At 43.5% G+C, this 17,511-nt stretch overlaps 3 non-coding genes across 3 annotated transcripts; 2 read left to right on the plus strand and 1 right to left on the minus strand.

Moving 5' to 3' along the window:
* The first annotated feature begins 4,063 nt into the window (after positions 1-4,063).
* trnar-ucg (transfer RNA arginine (anticodon UCG)) lies at positions 4,064-4,136 on the plus strand. Its single transcript has one exon. It is a non-coding gene; the product is annotated as a tRNA-Arg (tRNA).
* A 3,325-nt stretch (positions 4,137-7,461) lies between these two features.
* On the plus strand, positions 7,462-7,625 carry LOC138229384 (U1 spliceosomal RNA). Its single transcript, XR_011185804.1, has one exon. It is a non-coding gene; the product is annotated as a U1 spliceosomal RNA (small nuclear RNA).
* A 1,908-nt stretch (positions 7,626-9,533) lies between these two features.
* Positions 9,534-9,675, minus strand: LOC138229507 (U4 spliceosomal RNA). The gene has a single exon (XR_011185918.1). It is a non-coding gene; the product is annotated as a U4 spliceosomal RNA (small nuclear RNA).
* Positions 9,676-17,511: the final 7,836 nt, after the last annotated feature.

Genomic DNA, 17,511 nt, shown 5'->3' on the forward strand with positions numbered 1-17,511 from the left:
GGGTTCGATTCCCGGCCAATGCAGTGGCTTTTGCAGGGAGCGGCTCCATCACTTGCATTCCCTTGCAACTCGCAACTGAAAACCCACTGAAGCTAAGCAGGTGTGAGCCAGGTCAGTACCCGGATGAGGGTGAGCTACAGGGAAAAACAAAGCTTCCAGCTGCAAGCGGTGTTAATGGTGCCGGCGGGGGGGCGCTCACCCTGAGGTCTGTGCCGGTCCCAATGCCCCAGTATAGTGACGGAGATGCTGTGTTGTAAAAGGGCGCTGTCTTTTGGTTGAGATGTAAAACCGAGGTCACAGCGCTCTGTGGTCATTCAAAATGACCACCAAAACCTTTGACAAAAGCTCTTGGTAATTGATGGTCTTCAATAATGCTTCTCCTTTAGGTACATTTTAAATCAGCTGAAAAATGCTGTGAAATGGGGGGGCACTTCAGGCCAGTGTAGGATTTGGGTTACAAGAACCATGAAACTGCACGAGAAAGCCCGTACACTGAATTACACGGCTTTCTATTCAAAGGAGGAAAAAAGAAATTCCCTGAGTTCGATTTTTTGCAGCACAGAGAGGAGCACTGTCGTGAGGCCAGTTAGCTCAGTTGGTTAGAGCGTGATGCTAATAACACCAAGGTCACGGGTTTGAGCCCCGTACGGGCCAGGTCCTTTTCTCCTCTCTTACCAAAGCTGTTAGGTTCCTTTCCGTGGTGAGAGGGGTTGTCATGCAACGCTGCCACATAGTGCCGACAGACAAGAGTGTTGCGGGAGAAGAGAAAAGTGTTTGAAGATTTAAGAGTGTCTTACTGTAGGTGGAGCCAAAATCAAGTGTCACAAATGCAGGTGGTTGGATTTCCAATGTTTAATATGGTAAAAATAAGCGGAAGTTATCTGCCGGTCTGGCACAGTCTGCCATCCTTTTGTCAGATACTGTAAAGTGGTGTCGAACTGGGTGTCGAACTGGAGTCTCACCATTTGCATATGTGTGTGCGTTGTTAGTTGATCTGACAATTGATTTTCTAAAAGCCCCAACGAACAACCTCGTGTTTATTGCTACAATTAATAATTGTCTCAGTAAACCCATCAAACCTCTACATTTAATGGCGTCCCTGGGCGGGCGAGTTTAGAATAAAATGAGAATCAATCGCACAGAATAACTGATGTTATACAGTTATACATCGAGTGTCACATTAAATGACAAAAATGAAGAGAGTTAAAGTAGCTGGAGAGGTTTTCTTACAACTTTTGAGCTGACACAGTTTTGGAAAATGTTTCCTTCACGCTGCACTGTACAACATAGGCAGCCAAGAGTCTCCAAAACAAAACAGAATTGACAGATAGGAGAAAATACCCACTCGTCCTGAAGTTCCCATAATCCAGCACTGAGCGTAAACAAAGTGTCTAAGTAGCGTGGGAATGCTAACCCTAACCCTAGCTGGAGTTTGAGCAATCCAGCACTGAGCGTAAAAAGATGAGTCAAAGTAACGTCTAAATTGGGTTAGTTTCCTTAGAGCTGGTTCAGAGTTTGCTCAAGAGTTTACCTTTCACAGATGGGCAAAGAAGAAAGTTGGGGGTGCACGCTTCAAGGCACCTTACAGCTGTAGGGAGTGATTCGAGACGATTCGTGGCGTGTGCTCGTTCCCATATACCGTACGCCCCGGGGTGCAGTGCTAGGATGACGTACAATACCGCTTGGGCACGTAACGGCGTTATATGCAAGTGCGGGATGTGAGGGTTTTCGTTTTTCCGTTTTGTTTTGCTCTGCTTTGCTTTGTTTCGTGGTCAAGAGGCGTAAGGTAAGTCGTAATCCAGGGAGAACACTGGTGGCAAACAGTCCGAGGTGAGAGGCGAGGTCCAAAGTCAAAAAGGCAGAAGGGGAGTCCAATATCCAGAATAAACGAGGTAATGGAAAAAACGCCAGGTAGAGCTCTCAAGGCATAGACTCAATACCGAGCAGCGGGAAGCAGGTAAAGATGGTAAAAATAGCACTGTGTACCGCACGGTGGAGTGTGTGCAGGTGGGTTAACTCGTGCGGCAGGGTTTGTTAATAATCACCCACTGCTGGTGCTGATTAGATCGCTTAAGAGTTGGTCTTAACTGCCTGGCGGTCATGACAAGCTCCTCTTTAAGCTGTGGTTTAGTTTTGCATTCATGTGTTTCTAGAGCAGTTATTTATGGGGGTGGGTGGGTCTTTCACAGAGGCTCAGGACAAATCCCCCGCATGAAAGTCTACTGTGTGCGTTCAAACAGTCACAGGTCAAGAGCCAGGCAGGAGGACAATGGACAGAAGAGCCAACGAGCTAAAAATAAAAGAACGAATATGAAAAAGCCACCATCTTTTTCTTTTTGACATTTTCCGACATTCATGCAAGCCAAGACAAAGTTGCTCGTAGCTACTTGTGGATTCCAATACTCTATCGAGTGCTTTGATGAGTTTTTGCAATTTGATTGTCGTCCTGTCAGCCTGTTTCTGTTTTTTTTTTCAATCTAGTGATGGAAAGTAAGAGGGAAATGATGGAGCAATCAATAACCGCTCCGGAAAAAAAATGGCAGAAAGAAATGGCCCGTCACTAAGGACATTTGTGAAGCAGAGGAGTGACATCACCACAAAGGCGACTTATTCTGCTGATCGTTTTGGTGAATAATGATTGAGGCGCGTTAAGAGAAAGGTAGCTGCATCAGCATGCTTAGGCTGCAAAGGATAAAGCAAAGGTTTACTCCATGCTGAAAAGAGAAAAAAAGAAGCACAACGTTTTGGCTGTGGAGCCTTCTGCGCCATCTTCTTTAGCGATGGTGATGATGTTTACATTGGAAAAACTGAGACACCCATACCAGAGGGGCTTGAACCACCAACCTTTCAGTTAACAGCCAAATGCACTAACCGATTGCTCCACAGAGACTGACGGCCGCTTGTGCTCCCTACATTTGCAGGTTTATGGTCAAAGAAAACAATCGTTTGCGCTTCTTGTAGCCAGCAATATTTTTTCACTGACAACCAAGAAATTGATTTCATCTTTCACAAAATGTATGGATTTCTTCAGAAACAAGTTATTCCAGAAAGGAAATGCATTCTTGCATTAAACTGAACAAAGCTGTACATGTTTGTCTGAAATGATACATTTGGCACAACAAGACACGGAGAGAGGCACAGCTGGTATTCAGACCCAGGATCGCCTGCTTACTAGGCAGGCACTTTAAGCCACTAGGGAGCACCGCACTTTTACAGACACTTGGACACATCTGCGCTCGGTGTGCACTTAACATAATCTCTGAGCCCGTTGTCTCTTTCCCATTTAATAGCAGAACTGACGCCAAGAGAAATGATGAGAAATGGCATTTATTTGACACTTCTCATGGAGCTCAATGCCCTTGACACCTCCCCAAGGCGACAGAGCTGCATTCTTTGGCGACAACATTTTTTCTTTTGTTTTATTTCTATACTTATTGATAGAAAAAAAAAACGATATGTCATGTACTGTAAGGGAAATGTCTCTTTTCATGGGGAAAGCTAGCACCAGCAAATGTTGTGTTTAGAAGAAGTGATTTAACATGACACGTGACCTAATTTACCGGAGCAAAAGCTCACCCAGCAAGCCCTGCTTTACTTCTACAGGAGAGAAGTACTGTAGAGTCTGCAAGATGTTCAGCTGGGTAGCTACGTCACCATGCCTCGGCTGCAAAGGAACAAGTAATAGGTTTATTGCATGCTGAAAAGAGAAGAAAGGAAACACAACGTTTCGGCCATGAGGTCTTCTCACACCTGAAGAAGCCTCACACCTGTAAAAGGTTCCATGGTTTTCTTTCTTCTCTTTTCAACATGGAATACACCTATTGTCTGCAAGATGTTAGAATTTCACGGTGTTTTGGAAGAAAACCTTTTTTCTTTGAATTCAAAATCAATCGGAATTTCAGCACGACACATCAACACTTTTTCTGTTTTAAGGAGATGATATTTTAAACCTGATAAAAATAGTAGGAAACACAAGTTTCTTGCTGTGAAAATTTAGATGGGGAAGTGTACTACTGGTAGCAGTGTAGAGCTCTCTGTGGTGGAGTGTAAGCGCATGTTCTATGGGCCAGTGGCGTAATGGATAACGCGTCTGACTTCGCATCAGAAGATTGTAGGTTCGAGTCCTTCCTGGCTCGTGAGGCTTTTAAACCTCTCAGGTTCCTCGGTAACAGGTTGCCGTCATGTATATGAACTATAGAAAAGCATTTGCCACAACCCGTAAATTAGCACGCAAGTGCGGGCTAGTTAACACAGAACTGTATGGAGATCATCTCCAGCTCCGAGCTCAATTGCAATGAAAAAACATGCAGAACAGAACTGGAGAGCAGCTGAATTTGTGCTCAGTAGGGTGGGGAGGACTCAGCATTGCTATTGTTCTAATTGGCATGAACTGCAGGGGATCTGAATCAGAACATGTCAGTTAGTTCGATCATTGCGTCAATATGTAGGCCACGTTAATATAGAATTATTACTTTGTCTGTCTCGTCTTTGTATATAGCTGAATGTCCCTGACAATTTCATGTTAGTTTTTAAGAACGACATTGGTTCTAATATATACATATATAGCATATAAGGAACACGTAAAAGTTTAGTCCATGCTGAAAAGATAAGAAAACCGCCACAACGTTTCATCTTGGAATAAATCTTTACTTGTTGTTTTGCAGCCTACCCATTCTGATCTAACTCCTCCCTTGAAATTCCCTAACAGATAAGGGTACGTACCGGCTCATGCGATGCTCAGTTGCAATTTGTCCCAAAACAAACAAGAACAGCAGCTGAGGTTTTGAGTTTGAACATGCACTGTATTAAAGCAGCTTTTATTTCCATTGATAAATGCTAGATATTCCTACAGAGATTCTCCAGGTGAGTAAGCGATTCCTGTTTCTGTTTGTATTTCTGTTTCATATATATATACAGTATATATATATATGTTACATGTGTCTCTGCAATAGTATAAATGTGTTATACACTATCAGGGGCTGCTTTTTTGTGCACCTCATCTACAACAAGGGTTTTTTTTTCATTTATGTTTGTGGACCTTCACCATTTGAGGAAGTGAGTTAGATAAGAAAGTTACAGGTATGGTGAGCAATGACTGACAAAGGCACGTACTGCGTATTCCTTACAGAAGAGTAAGCAATTTGTTCTAAAAAACACTGGCTAAAGTCCAACATCGTTAGCAATCTTATTACTTAAATAGAATTAACATCAATAAACTGTAAGGTGCTGGTACATGCGAGTAGATTTGATCTTCTATTAAACAAAAATGCAATTACAGCTCTAAAAAGGTCAACCTAGACTTCTGTAACAGATCTGTTCAGGTCATCGCTGTTCCTCTGACCTTGTGAGTCTTTGGAATTTTAAAAGTGTATTTTGCTTGCCTTTCATGTGGTCTGTGTACAAGTCACTGTGGCGTATGCGGTCCTACACAGCCTTGCTATAGACGTGACGAGCCTCCGCTATGTTGCAATGGAGAACAGGTTCAGTATGGAGCTGCCGAGAAAATTCAGCTGGAAAGCTCGTTGCAGAAAAGCATCGTTATCTGCGTCCAGCTGCAAAGCGTCACTCGTGGGTGCTGAACAATCGATTTCCAAGGCAGTGGGTCTAGGCGATTTAGAGTGTTAAAGGTCCCAGCGAAAACAAAACAGCGCTGGTCCTTTTTCATGCACGCACGAGAGCAAATGCAAAGGACACCGTAGTCGGCAGGATTTGAACCTGCGCAGGGAGACCCAAACAGATTTCAAGTTTGTTGCCTTAACCACTCGGCCACGATTACAGTAAATACGCCAGCTGTTGGCTTCTTGCTACAATCGAACAGGGAGTGCGAGGCGGCGGCAACTTTTTTCAAGTTCGCTCTCCGTTTAAGAAACCTTTTACGCCATACGTGTAAGCAGACACACACCTCAGAGTACTTAAGGGTGGCTTCAAGTTGGAATGATAAAGTCTCCCCGTTCGGACATGAAAATAGAACTTTCTTAGACAGAAAAAAATCAACAACGGAGACATGTGGACGACGATTTCAGTCACTGCACTTTGAATAGCATTTTTACTCGAGTTACAGGAGATGCACGAATGGCCCTTGACCTACGCTCTTACGAATGCCTTGGAACATTGAAAGAGAACAGCCCTCAAGTCCTGCGGTTTATTATAATGCTGTTGCGTGTCGAGGCAGTATTTGACTCCGTCCTACCGTTGAGACACGGGGCGTACTGTAAATGAACTGCACCTGACAGCTTTAGAAAAACACCTGGGCTCAGTACGGTGCTGAGAGCTCAGCGTTGCTGTTCTAATTAGCACGCACTGCATCGGCTATGACCCGAACTTTTCAATTATCCCGAAGGACGGCGCCTGTTTGTGCAGCAGAGTGTTGCCATCAGGAGGCTGGGGCGTAAGAGAGCCACACAGCCCGCAGGGTGAGCGCTCCCTACTGGTCCCAGTCACACCTCTTGCAGGAGCAGCAGCAACCGGAGCTTTTCCGGGGTGGAATCTCCCATCCGGGTGCCGGCCAGGCTCACACCTGGTGGGCTGCCCCGGGGGTGAGCCCAGTCGAGAGTCGCAGGGCCAGATCTAGTCACCGGGGAGAAACGATACAAGTGAAGGATTGCTCGGCTCTCGGCACTTGAAAAGACCGACAAATGTCTCGATCCCGCCGGAGCTGAATGTACCCGCATGTGTGGTGTCGTCTTCTTCCCCCGCCCCGCTGTGTTTGCTGTATTGTTTCTGAAGGCGGCCCCCCCGAGACGAGACGGGCTGTTCCTGTGCCCCAATTAACACTTTACAGGTGCCATTCCCCGGCATTGTGGCCATTGTCGGTGCTCACACGCGATAAGATAAGGCGGAGGAGAGCGGGGCATGCCCAGCGGCAGACATTCAAGGAGGGGGCAGTGCGAGGTGAGGTGAGGTGCGACACGCCGGAGCCCCGACGCAGCTAATGCGGAGCACTTGTTGGACTGGCATCGAAAGGACGTGTGCGCACGGAGCGAGCCTTCCCTGCGGCGGAGCGCGGGAACTTTCTCCCCCCCTCCCGCTGCAGGAGTTGTGTGCACTGCAGCGGTGCCGAGAGAAAAGCACAGAAGGCAGCAGGCTCTGGAGAGCAGGTAAGAGACGGAGCCTTGTGGGCAGGCGAGCAGGCCCGTTTTTTGGAAATTGCTGAAAAGGTTTGTTCGGTGTGTGGCAGGCGCACGTCGCGAGCTTGCGTGGCGATCTGCCGGTCTGGAGTTATGCAAATGAGGCCGAATTGCATCCCGGGACATGCTGCGAATGCGCAACGGCGACTGCAGATGTGTAGGAAACGGCGCGCTCGTTTTCTCGTTTTGCCCACACTTTTGAGTGTTAGTGTGGCGTGTGAGTGTGTGAAAGAGTGGGCCCAGCAGGAGGCGGTGGCGTGCGGGGCGAGGAGGTGGCCTAGACTGCGCGATTTGTGCTGTGGGTGCGGGCCGCTTGCAGGGGCCTGTTTAACTCATACTTACCTGGCAGGGGAGATACCTTGATCAAGAAGGAGGTTCACCCAGGGCGAGGCTTGGCCATTGCACTCCGGCTGTGCTGACCCCTGCGAATTCCCCAAATGTGGGAATCTCGACTGCATAATTTCTGGTAGTGGGGGACTGCGTTCGCGCTCTCCCCTGATGTGCTTGGTCCAAAATCAGATACGGGAGGGTTAGGACACCACGAGCTGCGTGGCTGCGGAAGGATCCCGGTTCGACAGGAGTGGACGCCGCTGCTGGTTCTCGCTGGCTTTTAGTTAGGGGTCCGGAGAAGCATCTCAAGCTAGTTCCACTACTCTTTCTGGACGTTCATTCCCTTTTCAAAGTCAGTCGTTTTGCTGTAGTCTGCGTTCTTTAGGCTGATTATCGAGGTTAGCCTTTATTTGGTCATGGGGGGCCTCGGTACTGTATGCTGAGTCTAAAGACAGTTTCACCCGTTTTCTGATTGCTCGGTTCTGTACCAGTGCAGACATGTCAAACAGTGAATGGCTGTACCTCTATTGTATCCGTGCTCAATGAATGAAATCGGTAACAAATGAATATATGTCTAGTTATACGAAAAACGAGTGGTTTATCGACTCATCTTCATTTGCAGATTTAGAGGATAGCAGGGGGCACATAGCATACCTCATAGCAGGGGGCACATAGCCGCAATGTATTATCAATGTTAAATTTCAACCATAATATCGACAACATTAATAAACGCATACATTGAGAAAATATTCAACCCAGCATATTTTCCGGTTATATACCACAATGCATTGCTAGTATTCGTTGGTCACGTTTTTCAAACGTAGAAGTATATCCGCAAATATCTCAGCAATCCTCTTTTGACGAGCAAGTATGAACAATAATAATACTATCTGAATACATACAGATCTTTCTTAATATTATTTTGATTAAAATAGTACGTGAATAAGCAAAAAATGGCACATAAAAATAGTGTGAATGGGGAAGATGACACAAAATCGTTTTGCCGTTTCTCTTTTCTTATTCTATGTTGTACTTTCAAACTTTGGGTACTCTTTAATTAGGACAGACTTTATTGCTCAACTGCTATGATGCAAGCCAAATTTTATACATTTATTTCAGCTTTGAGCTCAGTAAACCATTCATTTTTTAGATTATACTAAAGAAGATATTAATCATCATTTATTTGGGAAGTAATATTATATAATTTTCTCCTAGCTGCGGTGCTGAAGTCCCACCCTACATCAACAGAAAAAGAAATAAAGGAGCACGCCATGTGTTACTTGAAGAATGCATATGCAAGGCAGGGGGCCAGGAGATCTGGACACTGAAAATAATAGGTTTTTGGTTCTAACTGTTAGGACAATTAGACAGGGTTTGCAAATAGTGGACAAAAATCGTCTTAACTTCCATTGTAATATTTTTTTTTCTTGGAAATATAGAAGTTGTACATTTTAAAATGTATATTTGAATCAAAATGTGGTTTTGAGTTAGTGTGTTAATGTAATTAGTTTGTGTTTGTCGTTACTATACTGTATATTGCCATGTTACCAGAATTTGAAGCTGAAGTTTAAGACTAGTTGTGTTTTTTATGATTATTGCCCATATGTTGATTGTTGATTGATTGTATACAATGTATAATTTGAAATACATATGTTTCAGGTGTGAATGTGTATTTTCAGAATAAATTTCTAAACCTAATCATTGGCTTGATTTACTAGTTTCTACACCTGTAAAACCTATCTTTGATGTATAATAGACCTCTACCCATATACGTATAATAGTCCTCTAAAGTTATCTGTAACACCTACCATATATGTATAATAGTCCTCTGAATTTATCCGTATAATAGAACTCCAACCATTTACGTATAATGAACATCTAATCATAGACGTATAATTGACGTATAACAGTAGACGTATATTAGAATTTCATTCTAGATGAATTGCAGACCACATTTAGATGTCTAAGGTATGCGTTTAATAGACGTATATTATACGGCTTTTGCCCACTGGGAAGCTCGTTTCTTTCTACCATTATGTCACTATGACAAAATCTGTCTTTAAACACCTTGCTCAGTCTCTGACGAGACTGTCAAAAATTGATTTCGCCGATTGTATTGCAAACCGGCGGAAGCGGGGTATTGGGAGAAGTTTTCAACTAGCAAAAATCGCGCCTCGGCTAAACCTCACAGGCTATGATACTGCCAATGCGCAAAGCTGACGGTTGCCAGGCAACCGCGGGGATCCTATGGAAATCGTTATCGATCGTCTCATGGCATGTCGTTGCTATAATGCTTCATATTTGTCGTCTTCTTCTTCTTCTAGCTTGAGGTTTTGAAGAATTTCATGACAGACAAGGGCTCCGTCAGGAACAAAGGGCGTTGTGAGAAAACCGTTGCTTATTTTCAGCAGCAGAAATACAACCCTTTAAATACAAGATGACAGAACAATGACGAAGGGCATGCCAGGAGGAACTCATGCACTGCAGAGGAAAGGGGGCGGGCACGTACAGTTCACATTCAAGCCACAAGTACTCTTCTCGGATGTTGCATAAACAAATCCTAACGTCCTGAAAGCATTGCAGCATGTTTGTGTCCCACTTCCCATGGCTGCAGGACTGACACGAACGGACAAACACTATCTGTGGCGTTTAGCGTGACATAGTCTTGCAGGCATCGTGCTGTCTTACTGCAATACTATACCGCTGGAGGAAACAGCACGGGTTCGATGAGCCTTGGAATGTGACTAGGAAAGAGATGCCTTTTGAACGAGGTAAAGCACTGCACAACGGAATTGAGGGATAATCTTACAGGGGATTCTGAGCGGTGTCTAAATAAATAAATTCTTCAGCTTCCGGGGATGGCATTTTGCAGCTGGAAGCAGATGTCGATGCTTTTTGAACAGAGCACCAAAAAAGCGTCTTTTTTGAAGGTACTGGCATTGGGCATTGGTGGTTCAGTGGTAGAATTCTCGCCCGCTATGCGGGAGGCTGGGGTTCGATTCCCGGCCAATGCAGTGGCTATTGCAGCGAGCGGCTCCATCACTTGCATCCCCTTGCAACTTGCAACTGAAAACCCACTGAAGCTAAGCAGGTGTTAGCCAGGTCAGTACCTGGATGAGGGTGAGCTACAGGGAAAAACAAAGCTTCCAGCTGGAAGCGGTGTTAATGGTGCCAGTGGGGGGGTGCTCACCCTGAGGTCTGTGCGGGTCCCAATGTCCCAATATAGTGACGGAGAAGCTGTGTTGTAAAAGGGTGCTGTCTTTTGGATGAGATGTAAAACCGAGGTCACAGCGCACTGTGGTCATTAAAAATGACCACCAAAACCTTTGACAAAAGCTCTTGGTAATTGATGGTCTTCAATAATGCTTCTCCTTTAGGTACATTTTAAATCAGCTGAAAAATGCTGTGAAATGGGGGGGCACTTCAGGCCAGTGTAGGATTTGGGTTACAAGAACCATGAAACTGCACGAGAAAGCCCGTACACTGAATTACACGGCTTTCTATTCAAAGGAGGACAAAAGAAATTCCCTGAGTTCGATTTTTTGCAGCACAGAGAGGGCCACTGTTGTGAGGCCGGTTAGCTCAGTTGGTTAGATCGTGGTGCTAATAACGCCACGGTCGTGGGTTTGAGCCTCGTACGGGCCAGGTCCTTTCCTCCTCTTTTACCAAAGCTGTTAGGTTCCTTTCCGTGGTGAGATGAGTTGTCGTGCAACGCTGCCACATAGTGCCGACAGACAAGAGTTATCTGCCGGTCCGGCACAGTCTGCCATGCTTTTGTCATTTACTGTAAAGTGGTGTTGAACTGGGTATCGAACTGGAGCCTCACCATTTGCATATGTGAGGCTCCAGTTATACATCGAGTGTCACATTAAATGACAAAAATGAAGAGAGTTAAAGCAGCTGGAGAGGTTTTCTTACAACTTTTGAGCCGACACAGTTTTGGAAAATGTTTCCTTCACGCTGCACTGTACAACATAGGCAGCCAAGACTCTCCAAAACAAAACAGAATGGACAGATAGGAGAAAATTCCCACTCGTCCTGAAGTTCCCAAAATCCAGCACTGAGCGTAAACAAAGTGTCTAAGTAGCGTGGGAATGCTAACCCTAACCCTAGCTGGAGTTTGAGTAATCCAGCACTGAGCGTAAAAAGATGAGTCAAAGTAACGTCTAATCGGATTAGTTTCCTTAGAGCTGGTTCAGAGTTTGCTCAAGAGTTTACCTTTCACAGATGCGCAAAGAAGAATGTTGGGGGTGCACGTAACGGCGTTATATGCAAGTGCTGGACGTGAGGGTTTTCGTTTGTTCGTTTTGTTTTGCTCTGCTTTGCTTTGTTTTGCTTTCCATCGCGTTGGTAAGAGCGTAAATAAAAAGGCGATTCCTGCGTCTACCACTAATGTAAGAGCTATTTCAAGTGCGGCGTGGTGCGGCTTCTCAAATGCTCAACAGGATGACTTCGCATGCACGCGTGCTTTCTTGCAGTCGTGTGTGCAACCATGTCTGCTTACGTGCAAACGGGCGTGGTTTCATGTATGCAAAAAACTTTCCTGGGCTCTTCTGAAGCACATAACATTTTTTGGAGATATACATTTGTCTTGTTTTCCTCTTAGGCTCTAGAATTGATAACTTTTTTTTCATTTTTGGCATTTTTATCATTTTCCAGAAAGTGGTTGCAAGCCCTATATCATGCGAAGAAACTTCAGAATTCGGGGATCAGTCAATGGATTTTCTTCAAAGTTGGATTTTTGCACTCTGTGGACCAAGAGATGTTGTTCTATAATGTTTTTTTTCAAATTTAAAAATATCATTTTTTCATGGAGCTTTGAAGGGGATGGATTCACCCTCCTTTAGCCAGGACAGAGCTCCAGGAGCCTGGGTAGGATTCTAGCTTTCTCCCCTTGCAGGCACCTGGCACAGAAGACATCATTTTTTTCCTTAAAATCTTTTTTTTTTTGTGTTCCTTGTTGTTCCAAACTTAATTTTAATCACTTTTAATTAGAGATTTTATTAAAAATAGTGCAAAAAATGACAAATTTCACACAAAATAATGTAACATAAAACGGATGTTTTTAACTTTATTGTAGTGTTTTAGAAACTAATATGTCTTCAAAAATGGTTGTTTTTCACTCCTAGGAATGAAAGCTGTTGTTAAATGATGTTTATTTTCAAATTTTGAAAAAATCAAAGGATTCTAGCTTTCTCCCCTTGCAGGCATCGGACACAGAGAACCTCATGGTTTTCCTAAAATCATTTGTTATGTTCCCTGGTGTTCCAAACTTAGTTTTAATCAATTTTAATGTGTTATTATGTTAAAAACAGGGTAATAAGTTTCTAATTGGACTATAAATAATGTCATATTGTCTGCTATAAAACTGATGTTTTCAACTCCATTGTAGAGATTCTAGAATCAACTAATAGAGAATTGAAATAAAAAAAGGGCATAAGAAGACATTACCAACAACGACCACAGGATGGAGATATTGTCTAGACATTACCAACAACGACCACAAGATGGAGATATTGTCCAAAGAGGCAAGAATGGCAATGCCGCGATAAGGTAAAATCATTTTTTGAAAGAGATTGCTGTCAGAATGCACACCCGTATCCCAAACATAATCTCTAGTAAAATATGATCATTTGTGAAACAGGCAAATGAGTGTCTGCGACAATATGATTGCTACATATCTGCATTTGTTGGTTTTTAAGGAGTAAGAGTGCAGGGGGTTTAAACCTGCGATCCAGTGTGTTGAAGTATTTCACAACACTAACCCTAGCACATTTGGAAATAAATCCTCATAATGATTATTGCCCTGGGCATGTACCAAAAAATCAGTGAGCATATATATATATATATCACTGTGTTGAAGCTAGAGACACAGAATAAGAGCAAACACATCCTAAATACAGTGTTCCTGCACCTTTGACCTCATCCAGAATGTATCGTTTTTTGAAAGGGATTGCTGTCAGAATGCACAACTGAATCCCAAACAGAATCTCTAGTCAAATATGATCATTTGTGAAACAGGCAAATTAGTCTCTCAGGTGCCCATTGCTCATTTTCAGACACATTTATGCAATACTTTCACCATGCGTTGAGCAATAGGGATTAAAGATACCAGAGGTAAGGTTTAAAAGTGATTCTGAGGTGCAACACATCAGCGATACAGCTAGGCATCTGAAATGCGGGGTTTGAGAGCCCTTCAGGGAACACCGTACCCTAAAGGTACCAGAAGTCCACTAGTATAAGCATTAAGTCACTGTCACCCCTGTTACAATGTGATTGCTACATATCTTCATTTCCTTGGTTTTTAAGGAGTAAGAGTGCAGGGGGTCTAAATCTGCGATCCAGTGTGTTGAAGTATTTCACAACACTACCTGTAGCCCGTCTGGAAATCAATCCTCATTCTGATTGTTGCCCTGGGCATGTACCAATAAATCACTGAGCATATATATATAGCACTGTGTTGAAGCTAGAGACCTGTATGTAATAATATGATGCTAAAATGTTATTTTCAGATATATTAATGTAATAAATGATTGCTTATGCTTTATAAACAAATCTAATTAAAATAAAAGCTTAAGTTTTGTATTTATCTTGTATCATAGAACATGATTTTCTTTGTATTTCAAGCCCACAAAGTGTCCAAATGACGCACTACATGATATAAGGAAGATTATCACATGCATATCGGTATTATCTTTCTTATGAAAATGCATTCCTTTCATTACCTTTTACTTTTTAAAATGAACTCAAATTGTGTATAATGTAATAATTTAAGTAGAATAGATTCTAATAATATAATGATCCAGTGTGTTGCACTACTTCACTGCTTCACTGCTCTATGCCGTCTGGAAATAAATCCTCAGACTGCTTACTGCCCTGGGCATGTACCAATAAATTACAGGAGCACATCTATATATCACTGCGTTGAAGCAGGGGACACACAATCACTGCAAACACATCCTAAATACAGTGTTCCAGCACCACTGACCTCATCCAGAACGTATCATTTCTTGAAAGGGATTGCTGTCCGAATGCACATCTGAATCCCAAACAGAATCTCTAGTAAAATACGATCATTTGTGAAACAGGTAAATGACTGTCTCAGGGGCCCATTCCTCATTCTCAAGACACATGTATGCAGTACGTACACCATGCATTGAGCAATAGGGATTAAAGACACCACAGGTAAGGTTAGAAGTCATTCTGACTATATTCTAAAATATTGGACTCATATTCTTATGATGGCTGACATGATGCTGCGTTTAAAACCGGGGTTAATGGACATTATATGACTGTCAATTCTGTTTTGTTTTGGAGACTCTTGGCTGCCTATGTGGTACAGTGCAGCGTGAAGGAAACATTTTCCAAAACTGTGTCAGCTCAAAAGTTGTAAGAGAACCTCTCCAGCTGCTTTAACTCTCTTCATTTTTGTCATTTAATTGTCTGTCGGCACTATGTGGCAGTGTTGCATGACAACCCATCTCACCACGGAAAGGAACCTAACAGCTTTGGTAAGAGAGGAGAAATGGACCTGGCCCGTACAGGGCTCGAACCCACAACGTTGGCGTCACTAGCACCACGCTTTAACCCACTGAGCTAACCAGCCTCACAACAGTGGTCCTCTCTGTGCTGCAAAAAATCGAACTCAGGGAATTTCTTTTGTCCTCCTTTGAATAGAAAGCTGTGTAATTCAGTGTACGGGCTTTCTCATGCAGTTTCATGGTTCTTGTAACCCAAATCCTACACTGGCCTGAAGTGCCCCCCCATTTCACAGCATTCTTCAGCTGATTTAAAATGTACCTAAAGGAGGAGCATTATTGAAGACCATCAATTACCAAGAGCTTTTGTCAAAGGTTTTGGTGGTCATTTTTAATGACCACAGAGCGCTGTGACCTCGGTTTTACATCTCATCCAAAGGACAGCACCCTTTTATAACACAGCTTCTCCGTCACTATGCTGGGGCATTGGGACCTGCACAGACCTCAGGGTGAGCGCCCCCCCGCCGGCACTGTTACGTCCCAGTGTGTGTTCTGTGTGTTTTTCTGTTATGTCCACACTGCTGACCCTTGATTGTTCTCCCTTCCCCATTGGCCAACCATCACACCACTGTTTCAATATGATGTCATCATCAATCAGCCTTCAGCCAATCAGAACATATTTTATTCACTATATAACATGGAGGCTTTCAGAAAGAAAAGGCCTTTTGTTTGACTTTGGTCCTGTTTGGTTTTGGTTTTCGCTTCGCTTCGCTTCGCTTCTTGTTATTGCTTCGGCTTCGTTTGTTGGTTTGTATTGCTTTGTGTTTGTGTATTTTCGTATAGCTTCGGCTTTGTTGTTTTGTTGGTTTTACGTTAGTTTCTTTGTACTTTCGTTTGTTTGTGTGTTCATCCATGATTTGTCTTTACCTTGCCCAGGTGTTACATGTTCAACTTATGTGTTCTTTTGTACCCTGTCCTGTTGATTACTCTTGTTTTTCCTTATTTGTATTCCTGGTTCACTTGTATTTTTGTGTGAACTTTTGTATATAAGGTTAGTTTAGGTTGTTGGGTACACTTACACACTTAGTTAATTTTGTATTAGTACACTAGTTTAGTACGGGTGAGTGCCATTTGTCTTGTATGGTTTTGGGTAGTCAGTGCAGGTTAACTAGGGTGTTGAAGACGCAGAAGACCGTGTGTTTCTGGTTTTTCTTTTGTAGTCAGATTAGCTTTCCCTCACTGTCCTAGCCAGCTCCATTTTGTTTGTTATTTTCTTTTCTTTGGCAAAACTCTAGTTCCTTACCCTTATCACGCTTCCTAGTCCCTCACCAAAACCCATCTGCTTCCAAAAGAATTATCCTAAATGTTACACCCCTTTTCCCCTAGACACTTGGGGTCGTAACATTATTGGGGGCTCGTCCGGGATATCAAATTCCCGTCCTAAGGATTTTTTTTTGTGTTGCAGAATTTTGGTGTTGGTACAGGATTTTGATTTGTGGATTGTGTTTTGGCAAGGTACTGTAGTTATGGCTACTTTTGATTTGCGAAAGTTTGTGGAGGAACCTTCCTTTGAGCAGCTGGATAAGTGTAGGAAGGACGAATTGCTCCAAATTGCTGATTACTTCCAGATTCAGGTTTCGACGCAAGCTCTTAAAAGGGACGTCAAGAGACCTGTGATGGATAGATTGGTAGAGTTAGAGGTCATTGCATTAACGAGCAGGTACGCCGGTTCTCCTGGGGCTGGTGCTAAACCTGCTATGGTGGTGGAAGAACAGGACGAGGTGCAGGGGGTGGCTGAAGACTTAGTGGAGGCTGAGGTCAAGGCCACCTTGCCTCCCTTTGAACCGTTCTCTCCGGTCTCCACCGGGTCAAAAAGCGATACTCGCCTGAAAGTTCATTTGGCCCGCTTGCACATGGAGGCGCAGGAAAAAGCCCAAGTACGCCAGGCAGAATTTGAATTGCGCCTTGCAATTCGTAAGATGGAGATCAAGGCGGAGAAAGAGGTTAAGCTCCGACAGCTTGAGCTAGAAGCACGAAAGAATGCTCCTGCTGTGCAGCCGACCCACTCCGAGGCCTCTAGCATGTCTCCTTTGCAAGATCCACTCTCTACCACCTTTGATGTAAGTAAGCACATTGCTTTAGTACCTCTGTTTAGGGAGACGGAAGTTGATTCGTACTTTGGTGCATTCGAGCGAATTGCCACATCACTTCGTTGGCCTAAGGAGGTTTGGTCACTGCTTTTGCAGTGTAGATTAGTGGGCAAAGCTCAGGAAGTTTGTTCTACACTTTCTTTAGAAGAAAGTTTGAATTACAATACTGTGAAAGCTGCTATCTTACGGGCTTATGAATTAGTTCCTGAGGCATATAGACAACGCTTCAGAAATCATCGTAAAGTGTCAGACCAGACATTTGTTGAATTTGCTAGAGAGAAGGGCACTCTCTTTGATAAATGGGTTGTAGCCAGTAAAGTGAGTGACTTTAACTCATTGCGTGAGTTAATGCTCTTAGAGGAATTTAAGAACTGTTTGCCTGAACGCATTGTTGTGTATTTGAATGAGCAAAAAGTAACTACTTTA

Source organism: Lepisosteus oculatus, unplaced genomic scaffold (assembly GCF_040954835.1).
Source record: "Lepisosteus oculatus isolate fLepOcu1 unplaced genomic scaffold, fLepOcu1.hap2 HAP2_SCAFFOLD_45, whole genome shotgun sequence".
Taxonomy (NCBI): domain Eukaryota; kingdom Metazoa; phylum Chordata; class Actinopteri; order Semionotiformes; family Lepisosteidae; genus Lepisosteus; species Lepisosteus oculatus.